Source organism: Bubalus bubalis, chromosome 12, assembly GCF_019923935.1.
Source record: "Bubalus bubalis isolate 160015118507 breed Murrah chromosome 12, NDDB_SH_1, whole genome shotgun sequence".
NCBI classification, from domain to species: Eukaryota; Metazoa; Chordata; class Mammalia; order Artiodactyla; family Bovidae; genus Bubalus; species Bubalus bubalis.
Genome location: NC_059168.1, coordinates 46,592,548 through 46,605,274, shown reverse-complemented (window position 1 = coordinate 46,605,274; position 12,727 = coordinate 46,592,548).

The following is a 12,727-nucleotide window of genomic DNA, read 5'->3' as shown; positions in this document are numbered from 1 at the left end:
AAAGAATTCGACGAATCTTGCTGGGCCTACTGGTAAGCCATTAAAAAAAAAAAACTAAATTGGAATTCTACTTCCCAGCAGATACAAAATCAATTTAAGATGGCTTAATAACTGAGGAGTGTACGATTTAAAACTTTAGAAGAAATTGTGGGGGAATATCTTTATGATCTTGGGATGGGAAATACTTTTATCTGAAAACACAATATAAAAAATAAAGCTCATAAAGAGAAGATTGTCAACTTTGACTAGATTGAAATTAAGAACATGGGTTCATCAAAGTACACTGTAAAGAAAATGAAAAGACAAGCTTCTAACTGGGAGAAAATATTTGCAACACATAATCAGCTAGAGATTTTCAGAACAGAGCTTTTGCAGATCAGTGAGAGAAAAACAAACAATTTGACAAAGAAGGGTCAAAAGAAATCAAAAATAGTCATTTTTCAGAAGAGGAAACATAAGTTGCTGATAAACACAAAATTTCACTCAACCTCACTGGTAATCAGGAAAATTAAAAGTCAAACAACAACAAGAAACCATTATTCACTCCAAAATGTAAAAGTCTGATAATACCAAGTGCTGGTGAAAAACGTGAAGCAAGCAAACTCTCATTGTTGTCGAGTGTATATTGAAAAAGCCACATTGGAACAATATTAAGTGTTGTCCATTACATTTGAAGATATGCATTCCCTGTGACCCTAAAGTTATACTCTTGGATGAATATCACACACACACTTGGCCTTTGCAGCAAGTAACAGTGAAAAGAATGTCCACGGCAGCCTCACTGTGATAGAAAAACATGCTGGCGGCAAATCAACGAAACAAATACTCATTAACAGGAAAATAGATGGATGGCTTTTGACATAGCCCCGCACTGGAGCAGCATCAGCCATGAAAAGAAAGTGCAGATGCCAACATCAACACACAGAAATCTCACAGACATTCACTGAACAAGATGAGAACAAACTCAGCTGCATAATAGTACACCTGTTGGGACTTTCCTCACTGTCCAGTGGTTAAGACTCCACACTTCCAATGCAGAGAGCAAGGATTTGATCCCTGGTCTGGGAACTAAGATTCCATATGCCTCACAGTGTGGCCAAATAGAAAAAAACAAACAAATAAATAATAACAACAAAAAAGAATATGCATATTACATTATTGTTGCTTGCTTGCTCAGTCATGTCCAACTCTTTGCGACACCATGGACTATAGCCCCACAAGGCTCCTCTGCCCATGGAATTTTTCAGGCAAGAATCCCCGGAGTGGGTTGCCACTTACTCTTCCAGGGCATCTTCCCCATGTAGGGATCAACCCTGGGTTTCTTGTATCTCCTGCATTGGCAGGTGGATTCTTTACCACTGTGTCACTTGGGAAGCCCCATGTTACATAATACTACTTAGATAGTGACTTCATTTTCACTTTCAAATTTTTAAAATAGGAAGCATTAAGCAATCTATTGTTTGGAATACATAGATTTGGGGCCAATGACATAAAAAGTAAAAGGAATAACGAACCCAGAATTCAGGATACTGGTCACCTTTGCTGGGCGAAAGGGGTCTGGGGTCTCCAATGGTTCCACAGATTATATTCTACCTCGCATGCTGTGTGGTATTCATATTGGTGTTTATTATGCAAGTCTTTCTGCCTCATCTATTCTATATGGACTATATTGTGAGTATGAGTTTGGTAGAGGACCCAGACAAGGAAAATTAATATTTATAATTCAGAGTGAACAGCATCTAGTGCTCTGGACACACCTCAATCCAACAGCAACACTAAACTCCTCTTACTGAAGTCTATATGGCCAGTACCTGGCACACAGATCATTACACATGCATAATGATAACTTGATAAGGGAATGAATGGTGGGAGGGTCAACTGTATGAATGGGTGGATGGACAGACAGTTGACTGAATGAAGTGGACAGCTCAAGAGCCAAAATAAACATGAAAATATTTAATAGAAACTCTAGGGCAAATGGGAGAAAGAAGCAGGAAGCTAAATAAGACTTGAGAACTGCAGCCAGAACTTCCTTTCTCTTATCTCCCGAATGCACTCAGTCAGATAAAATAAGAATCATCTAATTTAGCATAAACCTAATTGAACCCCTCTTTATTAAATGAAAAGAAGACTAACTATTAATTCGGCACAACCCTACCACCACCACCCTATTCTCACTAGTCAGCTTGGAGAATTGCCTGTTCTTTCTCAACTCACTCATGTTTGCCCTGAGCCCAGCTCAGTCTTCCTAATGTACTTTGATTATGAACACACTTTACTGGTTTGCAAGTGTGATGCCCTTCTGGACCCTTCTAGGGTGTAGGCTTGATGAAGGGAAATGTGTTCTACTCATCTGTTAATCCTGCATCTATTATGGTACTTAACAGATCACATGTGTTGGACACATACTTCTTTTGAAATTAACAGACAGGAGATGCGTTAAAAGCAGTGTATCTGAGTCAATGATTCCAAACTCAAGTATTAATAGATTAGCAGAGTAGGAATCTCAAAATCAGAAGGAAGGGCGAAAATACAAAGTAGACCCTAGGCTGATAATGGCTAAGATGTAAAAAAGTACTTTACACCAAGCCCTGAAGTCTTGCAGAATCTTCTACTAAGCCAAGCAAATCTGATGCACACAATATGCCTATCGGGCCACACACAGCCTAGGGGATAAAGAGACTCTGTAAAGTTTAGACAAGCTATCTTTAGAAGGTTGAATAAAAGTCAGCTTTGTGGAGACTCAAGGGGGAGCATATGTGGTATACTTATAGCTGTATATATGATATAGTATATATACGTGTATACATATAGTATACTTATGTAGGTTTCCTTGATGGCTTAGATGATAAAGAATCTGACAGCAATGCAGGAGACCTAGATTTAGTCCCTGGGTCAAGAAGATCCCCTAAAGAAGGGAATAACTACCCACTCCAGTATTCTTGCCTGGAGATTTCCATGGACAGAGGAGCCTGGCAGGTTACAGTCCATGGTGTTGAAAAGAGTCAGACACAACTGAGCGACTAGAACTTTCACTTTTGACTTATAGCTGATTCACATTGTATAGCAGAAACCAACACAGCACTGTAAAGCGATTATTCCCCAATTAAAAATTTTTTTAAATTCAGCTTTGAAAAATAGGATATTTGAGATAAAAAACTATTTTTGGTATTTATCCCTGGAAAACACTCACTTTAGGGTGCCCTGGAAAGGACAGGCAGGTGACAAGGCCAGGAAGATGTGCAGAAACACAGTGAGGTGAAGGAGAGGAGGGAAGATCACGCATAGAGAAGGGTGAACCTTGCATGGAATTAATCACACTTCTATGATGGCTCAGGTCACTGTCTGCATTGATCTTACAGGAATTCTTGTGCAGTAGCCAAAAAACTCAGTTGAAATTCTTCTAGCAGACACTGCTGCAAATTCCTCTTCAAAAAATCAACTAAGTTGCTTGATTTTGTTTATACACTAAATGCCTCTTTGCATCTAAATGTAAAAGCAGAACTCAGGAAGAGACCAGAACTCATAACTGGACCTGATGATTTCTTTCCTGCTTCCTTTTGGAAATATTCTCAAATCTCAGTAGTTTGCCTGATTGGTGAAAGGTGCTGTTGTCCAGCCACTGGATGACATGCCACACAAGAGCAATAACAGGGCTATTACAACGTGTTGACTGGTTGACCACTCACTATGTGCAGGTACTCTCTTAAACCGTGAACCTGCATTTTCTTTGAAACAGTCACAACAGTGCCCTCAAGTCAGAATTATTACTCCATTCTCTATATGAGAAAACTGACTTTTGAGAAATAGAGTGAGCTGAGCAAAGGTTTGTCTCCATGGCTATGTAATTTAATTTTCTTCTATTTGATATTCATAAAAAGACATCTTTCGGGACGTCCCAGGTGGTCCAGTGGTTAGGACTTCCCCTTCCAAGGCAGGGGGTGCAGGTTCCATCCCTTGTTGGGGAGCTAAGATCCCACACATCTCAGGACCAAAAGATCAAAACATAAAGCAGAAGCAAGACTGTAATAAATTCAATCAAGACTTTAAAAATGGTCCATACCAAAACAAATTTAAAAAATCTAAGGAAAAAAAAAAAAGAAAGAAAGACATCTCTAAGAAACACTAGGCTCTCTGCAAGTATCATCAGATCTTTCTATCCACTTAGAAGGCACAAAACAGCCACCATTAAATCATGGGAAACTTGTGGGCAGGACTCAGCAGAGAACTGGGCATCATGAAATCAGTACATTTACTGATTGAATTTTGTTCAGAGATAATGTGGAGTATCAGGGCTTCAAAAATGTCTAAGAGTGAGAATTTCCCACCGCCTGTGGTCCTTCTTTCCTTTCCTCTTCTTTCCCTTCCTCCCCTTATTCCTTTGTCTCCTGCCTACCTTCCATTAAATGAACATTTTTAAGTACCTGCTAAGTACAAGCTTTGTGCTAGGAGCTGAGATACAAAATAAACATGGATCCACACTCGGGTATCTTGATGAAAAGATGTGGAAACACATCATAGCACAGTGAGAGAGAAGCTATGCAAACTCTGGGGAAGAGTGGACAGACAGGCAGAGTCAAATTCATCTACTTGTCCTCGCATTCAACCAGTAGACTACAGGGCCATGCCTCCAAATGGGAGAGGACAACCAGGGACATCTGCCTGGCTTAATGAAGCCAGGTTCATCCACAAATGATCCAAACTACATTATACATACAAGAAGGGCAGTGCGATTACACGGAGGAAGAGCCATCAGCCAGTGGGGGAGGGAAAGAGGGGCCGGGAGAAAGACAGACAGTCTCCCCCAGCCCTAGGAAGAGGGAAAATCAGCAAAATTCCTTTCTGACCAGTCACTCTCCCACTCCCACTCTCAACCCCTTCATCTCCCAAGGAGGACTTAACTTCTCTCCATCCTTAATCTTGTAAATAAGAACCAAGAATGTAAATTGCATCAACACTGGAGAGCAGGACAGAACCAGAGCCGGCCCGTTGAATGGAGGGGGAAGATCCATTCCAATATTTATTTATTATTATTATTTCAAGAAGAGAAGAAAAAGGCCGAAATATTTCCAAAATGTCAACACTATTAAGGAAATCTGAACACCTTAATCCATTTAAATGTCAGCTAGAACCAGGCGAGGGTTTTCAGGAGGGGAGAGTGAGAAAGTAAGGAGGGGCAGAGGGAATTAATGCCAGATTCCACATAATCTATCAAAGTTTCTTTCTTTTCTTAATATATTAAATATTAAATGCTTCTTTGCATCTGAGTGAGAGAGGAGAGAGAAAGGGACCAGGGTGGAACTCATAAATGCCTAGATAATTGGTTTTGAGGGTTTTTTTTTTCTTCTTCTTCTTTCTTTCTTTCTTCTTGGCGGATTCTCAATTTCCCTATAAAAGAGAAAATTCATTTCCAGCCGCTAATGTAATGTCAGCGTGCTGTTTACTAAGCATGGATGATGTATAGGGGGACACTACTTTCAGAGGACTACTTAATGATGCATAGAATTAAATCCTGAGCTCCTCAGCTGAGCCTCCTCCCTCCCTCCCGGTTCCCAGGCTCCCAGTGCATCCTGGGAGAAGCAGGGTTGGCCTAACCTGTCTCCCCGGTTGCTAGAATTCTGGGGGCTCTGCCAGGGAAGCTTGAAAACAGCCCCTTAGCCACCACAGACACATTTGCCCCTGGCATAGCCGAGGGTGACCTCCTGTGCGGAAAGAAACTGATGAACAAGGGGAAAGATGGCTGCTTAGGGCTGGGGAGAGAGGGGAGGGGCGTTAGTGGGAGGCACCCGCATGGGAGTGCGGGGGATGTGCAGGTAGGAAAGGGGCAAGTGGAGAGCCTTGGGAGGGAGCAGGATGACCAGGAAGAGCTGGAGGTGGAGCTTCTCTGAGCACGCCCTCTGCCCTCTGAAAACCACAGCGTTCGGATGTCAAGGAAAATAGATGTGGGCAGTTCGGCTGCATCCCCAGGGGCCCTCGAGGCTGTCATGGCCAGAGCACACCTTCGTCCTTCTCCTGCACCAGTGGACGTTGTGTCAGCTCATGGTGCTCTCAGGGCAGGGCTGAGCAGCCCGAGGAATCCTGGCCTGCCGAGGGGCAGCACCCACCAGGGGGACCACCCAGCTTCCTGCCCTGGGGAGGTGACCCAGCCATGTCATCTAAGAGACCGCTGGTGGGCTGGCATCAGTTCAGTTCAGTTCAGTTGCTCAGTCGTGTCCGACTCTTTGCTACCCCATGAATTGCAGCACGCCAGGCCTCCCTGTCCATCACCATCTCCCAGAGTTCACTCAAACTCACGTCCATTGAGTCAGTGATGCTATCCAGCCATCTCATCCTCTGTCATCCCCTTCTCCTCCTGCCCCCAATCCCTCCCAGCATCAGAGTCTTTTCCAATGAGTCAACTCTTCGCATGAGGTGGCCAAAGTACTGGAGTTTCAGCTTTAGCATCATTGCTTCCAAAGAAATCCCAGGGCTGATCTCCTTCAGAATGGACTGGTTGGATCTCCTTGCAGTCCAAGGGACTCTCAAGAGTCTTCTCCAACATGGAAATTGGGAGAGCAGGTAGTAAGGTAGACAGTGAAGCCATTGGTGAGCTGAGGGGAACTGGGGAGATGCAGGGCTTAGTGTGGAGATGTGGGGAAGGAGTAACCACATAGCCCATTCTGCATCTCCTCCAGGGCTGCTCTGGCCCCCACCATCCTGCTGAGACCAGTCCCCCTTCTCTCCCTGGGTAAGACAGGTGGCCTCGTTTCTCTGTCTTTCTGAGCATTTGATGTCACTGACCACTCCTTTCTGGAAGCCCTGTACTCCTCTGGCATCCTGTACACCGCTCTCCTTCTGACAGCTTGCTGCCTGTATCCCTCATCGGTATCTTGTTCCCGCTGTCTGCACACCGTGGACTTTCTACAGGCATCTTTCTTGGGAGTTCACTCCTTCTTTGTGTGTTTTTACTTCTTATCCAGGTTCCTGTCTTTTGTGACTACAAGCCTCTGTCTCTAGTCTAATCATGCTCCTGGGCTCTCAGGGCACATTGGCAACTAGTTCTGGACTCCTCAGTACAGGTGCCCAGCTCTTGGGTCATGTTTTGTTTCATCCCTGTGGTCAACCACACTTCTCCCACCCCATTTCTGCCAGTGTATTAGTCTCTCAATCGTGTCAGACTCTGCAACCCCAAGAACTATAGCTCATCAGGCTCCCCTGTCCACGGAATTCTCCAGGCAAGAATACTGGAGTGGGTTGCCATTCTCTTCTCCAGGGGATCTTCCCAACCCAGGGAATGATCCTGCAGTGCAGGCAGATTCTTTACCGTGTGAGCCACCAGAGAAGCCTTGTTTCTACCCATACATTTGCTATTTTTCCAAGTTCTCAGAACAGAAAACTGAGAGTTATCATTGTCTTTTCTCTCATGTATCAGTTTTGAAATGTCCCCTGGCTTCAATTCTTTCCTATTCATTCTTGGACCAAGAATCACCCTGATCCAGCCCTGATACCTAGATTTCTGTTAAGGACCCCCAGGTTTCACCTGCCACCAACCCTGAACTCTGAGACTGGACTCATCCTCACAAAACAGCATATCTATTAATACTAAGTCATTGATACTATATCATCACCTAGGGCTTCCCAGGTGGCACAGTGGTAAAGAATCTGCCTGCCAGTGCAGCAGATGTGGGTTCCATCTCTGGGTGGGGAAGATCCCCTGGAGGAGGAAATGGCAACCCACTCCAGTATTCGTGCTTGGAAAATTGCATGGACAGAGGAGACTGGCGGGCTATAGTCCATAGGGTCGCAAAGAGTCGGACATGACTGAGTGACAGCACAGAGCCCCACCTACTCAGTTGTGTCCAGACTACACAGTACTGCTCAGACTCCACCCCAGAGAAGAATCGGCCTCAAGGGAATAGCAGTAGCACTAGTCAAAACTGGGAGGAGATCCTAGCCTGCTTGTGGAAAAGTGATTGAAGAAATTGAGTTGACAAACTCAAAAGAAGGAAGGCTAAACATTTGAGCTTAATTTGAAAATCTAAAGAGCTTCTCTACAGCCAAGAAGGATCAGAAGTTGACTGACACAGAGGGACATTTCTGGAACACATGAACACAAGGAATCATGAGCTAGATTTTAGTAGAACTTTCCAACAGTCAGAGACATCCAAAGGTGAAATTGTGTTCTCCTGTGTCTATGTATGTTTCAACAAAGATTGATGATCACGGGTAGGGTTATTATAGAAGAGATCCACATGTGGGACTGGTGAGGCAGGAAGAGTTTTTCCAAAAGGGCTTTAAAAAGTTCTTCCCTACCCAGAGTTTCTATGCTGTTCTACCGAACTTCAATGCCCTCCATTACCTGACCTCACGTCTGTATCCATCTTTCCCAGCATCCCCAGCATGTGTCCAGACAGGCCAGATTCTTCACTATCCACACACACTCAATGCAAAGTCTTTGCCCATGTGGCTTCTGGAACTAAGAATGCCTCTTGCTGATCCTTCAGATCCACTCAGTCATCTCTGCTCTCCCACCTTTGACCCACATCTATTTGACCACACAGTCTTGTACTGTACTTTCTCTTTTTACCCTCAAATATTTCTAAGTGTGACTCGTTCATTGCCTTCTGATCTGATCATGATGCTTTTTTTGCACTTTTACAGTATATAACACAGATCCTGGTGCACACTGGCCATTAATAAATATTTGATCAGTTAATTGATTAACCACTAGGACACACACATTTTCACTGCCCACCTTAAATCTTACTCTGTTAGCCTTTCCATTCCAAAAAAATGTCTTTGGAACTTCCCTGGCAGTCCACTGGTTAAGAGTTCACCTGCCAAAGTAAAGGACCCAGGTTCAATCCTTGGTCCAGTAAGATCCCACGTACCATGGGCTTCCCTGGTGGCTCATGTGGTTAAAAAATCTGCCTGCAGTGTGGGAGACCTGGGTCCGATTCCTGGGTTAGGAAGATCCCCTGGAGAAGGAAATGGCAACCCACTCCAGTATTCTTGCCAGGATAATTCCATGGCCAGAGGAGCCTAGTGGCCTACAGTCCACAGGATTGCAAAGAGTCAGACAGGACTGAGCGATTAACACACGCACTTGGGGTAACTAACTTAGCTTACAAACTGCAACTACTGAAGCCTGAGTGCCTAGAGCTTGTGCTCTGCAACAAGAGAAGCCAACGCAATGAGAAACTGGTGCACCACAATGAAAAGTAGCCCCCTCTGGCTACAACTAGAGAATGCCTGCAAGCAGCTATGAAGACCCAGGGCAAACATAAATAAATAAATCACTTAAAACTGAAGCAAAAAAAAAAATGTCCTTGAAAGAAACATCCTGTGCATGCCTTCCCATTACACATGGACTATCCTAAGTATGACACTCAGAGCCCATCACATCCTCCTCACCAGCTACATTTCTTCAACCCTCACCACCCAGCCATGTGCCTTGCTCTCGCCATAACAGACTCCCACTGTTCCCCGTCCCCCTGCCTAGAAGATGCCCTTCCCATCTTTGTTCATCTGGAAAATTCTTATTCAAAAAATCCCTATTCTTCAAAAGGCAACTCAAAAATCACCTTCTCAGTGAAGCTTTTCCTGATAACCTCTAAGGCGGCTCCTGCACCCCCTCCTCTGTGCTCCCATGACACTTTGGGCAGAACTCCATTATATCACTCGCCATATTTTATTATAGTTAATTGTGTACACATCTGCCTTCCCATTGTATGATGTGCTTGTCCTTCAAGGGCAAGGACAATGTCTTACCCATCTCTCATCCCTCTAGTACCCAGTGGAGTGTAAGGTATAGAGTAAGTATTTAATTAGTAGGAAAGGCTAGCGGGGGGTGGAATAGAAGGAAGGGGAAGGATAGAAAAAGGGATACAGGAAGGAAGGAAAAGAGAGGAAAAATCACAGGTGGTGAAGATGTTATGATAAGAATCTGATGAGGGACAAATGCATGGCCCACAGGTAATAAGTGACCAAGAAGTAAGTACTTTGTGTGACTTCATGGGTCTAAAAAAAGAGGGGGGATATTTGCCTTCTCTTAGGAACATCCATTCTGGTACATGATCATAGCTTCTTTGCATTATTTGTTGGTGTTGCTTTTTAGTCACTAAGTCGTGTCCAGTTCTTTTGTGACCCCCATAGACTGTAGCCCATCAAGCTCCTCTGTCCATGGGATTTCCCAGGCAAGAATTTTGGAGTGGGTTGCCATGCCCTTCTCCAGGGGATCTTCCCAACACAGGGATCAAACCCAGGTCTCCTGAATTGGCAGGGAGATTCTTTACAACTGAGCCACCAGGGAAGCCCACCTTGCATTATAGTCCGTGTTACAGGCCATGGGGTCACAAAGAGTCGACACGACTGAGAGACTTCACTTCACTCACTTCATCACTTCACTCACTTTATCACTGGAGAAGGAAATGGCAACCCACTCCAGTATTCTTGCCTGGAGAATCCCATGGACAGAGGAGCCTGGCAGGTCACGGTCCATGGAGTCGCAGAGAGTTGGACATGACTGAAGTGACTGAGCACAACTGAAGCAAATCTCTCTGCCTCTTGTGGGACCTTGAGATCCCCCTCTGTATATGAGAGAAGGAAGAATTTCCATGAAGGATAAAGATCTTGAGTGATGGGATAACTTGGTGTAAGAACTTAGGAGCATGTATTGCCAGGCATTATGGTTCATTAAGCCCACAGAAGAGGAAAGGTGTCCTGGACCTCACAGGACTGTCAGGATAAGTCAGAATAACTCTCTTTGGCACCAGTTCTCAGTGGAGTTGGTCCTCAAGAAAGCTCTGAGCCTGGGCTCTCTCCTTAGTCAGTGTTGCTAATTGGAATAACAGGGAGCTGCAGTTAATCCAGAGCAGACTCAGGTACAACAGACATGTCAGATGAGCTATTGGGTGGTTCCCTTTGGCAGCTCATCTGTAGGAAGGAATGACGGGGACTTGGTAAGATAATTCACTATTAGGAAGAAAGTCTTTCAGACTCAGCAGCAGCACCAAGGGTTGGACCATCATGTTAATATCCTGTGCAGCATGGGTTATTTCCCAGCTCAGCTACCCTGAGGACACAAGGGAAAAATAGGTCTTTGTGTCTTTAAGTTGAAAAAGGTATTTTAGTAAATTCTGATTCTTTGGGAATATAGGCAACCCTACCTGGAGAGTTCCCCCAGTTGAGCACAGAGGGTACAATGTTCTCACTTCCTAAGAGCATTAGTGATTGAGCAGTGGTTTCAGATAACAGCACCCCCAGTGTTGTCATTTGGGGTGGGAGGTAAGCAAAGATGCTTGCTGAGCAGCAGAGATGGCAGATCAATAACAGACAGCAGCACCACTAAAGTAGCCCAGACTGAAATGCCTGAAGATACAACCCCTTTGGTACTGCAGAAATGTTCGAGAGAAGGAAAAGATTGCATGAGGAAGCAGAATTCAAAAGCAGCAAGCCTCAAAATTATTATTCAGGTGTCAGCACCTGAACCCCCAGAGAGGTGAGAGTCAAGACGTTAAGAATACACTCTTTAACTGTTGTTGTCATTGTTATTTTAACTTTAAAAAAAAATTTTTTTTCACTGTTGAAATCTCCCAGACATTTAATGAAATAACAATAATCTTGTACAAATTCTTCCAAAGAAAAGAAATTTGTTTTATGAGGCAAACTTGTTTTATACAACCAACTTTGTTTAAATACAGAGAGTGATCGTGCAGGCCAGGAGAGGAAAAAAATAAAATAACACTGGCAGATCCAAGTCATGACACTTATAGCCACGTTGTTCTCCAAGTTCAGGTTCTATGAGTGGGGCATCCACCCTACAGACAAGAGGTTCCAACTGGGAGCCTTGGCTTCAGCCCTGAGGGTCAAGGACACTGAGGATGAGTTGCTGAGAGTGGGAGGCAGAGCTCAAAGTCCACCTCAAGGATGTCAGAACAGTTCTTCCTTCCATAGAGGTCCCTCAACATCAACAGAAAGAAATTTTAAAGGATCTCTAAGAAGGCAAACCCTTGGTCATTGTTAGTCCAGCCAAAAACTCTGCTTAGCACCAATTTTGTATGTCTGAGTGTCTGTTCCTGTGGCCTGGGCACAACCAGTATTTCTTTTTTCTTTGTGCTATTTCTGGAACCCTTGACTTTTTGCCATCAAATATGAATTCCTTCGGATTATGTCTTCTAGATTTTTCCCTTTAATACACTGTTGTTGTTTAGTCACTAAGTCACATCCAACTCTTTAGTGACCCCATGGACTGCAGTCTGCCAGTCTCCTCTGTCCGTGGGATTATCCAGGCAAGAATACTGGAGTGGGTTGCTATTTCTTCTCCAGGGAAATCTTCCAGACCTAGGGATCGATCTCAGGTCTCCTGCATTGGCAGGCAGATTCTTTACCACTGAGCCCCCAGGGAAGCCCACTCAACACACTAACCTTTTTATAATATCCTAATTTCTTTGCTTTTTCATCTGCTCCACAATCTAACCCACCTCCATTTCCAGCCCCTCTGTCTTGAAAAGTTGGACTGATACAAGGAGGAAGTGAAGACCATAGAAAATTTGCCTGTCCAACGGTCCAGCACTCTGGTTCTCCAAGATGTTGAGTCACCAGTGCCCCCACACCTGGCCCTGGACTCAGACCCATCTCTTTCCTCAGCCCCACTGCTTCCTGCTCATCTCAGAATCAAATATCCTCGGTCCTGTATGCTATTCTAGGTTAAAACGGTAATGGCTAATGCGAGTATGTTGGAGCAGGT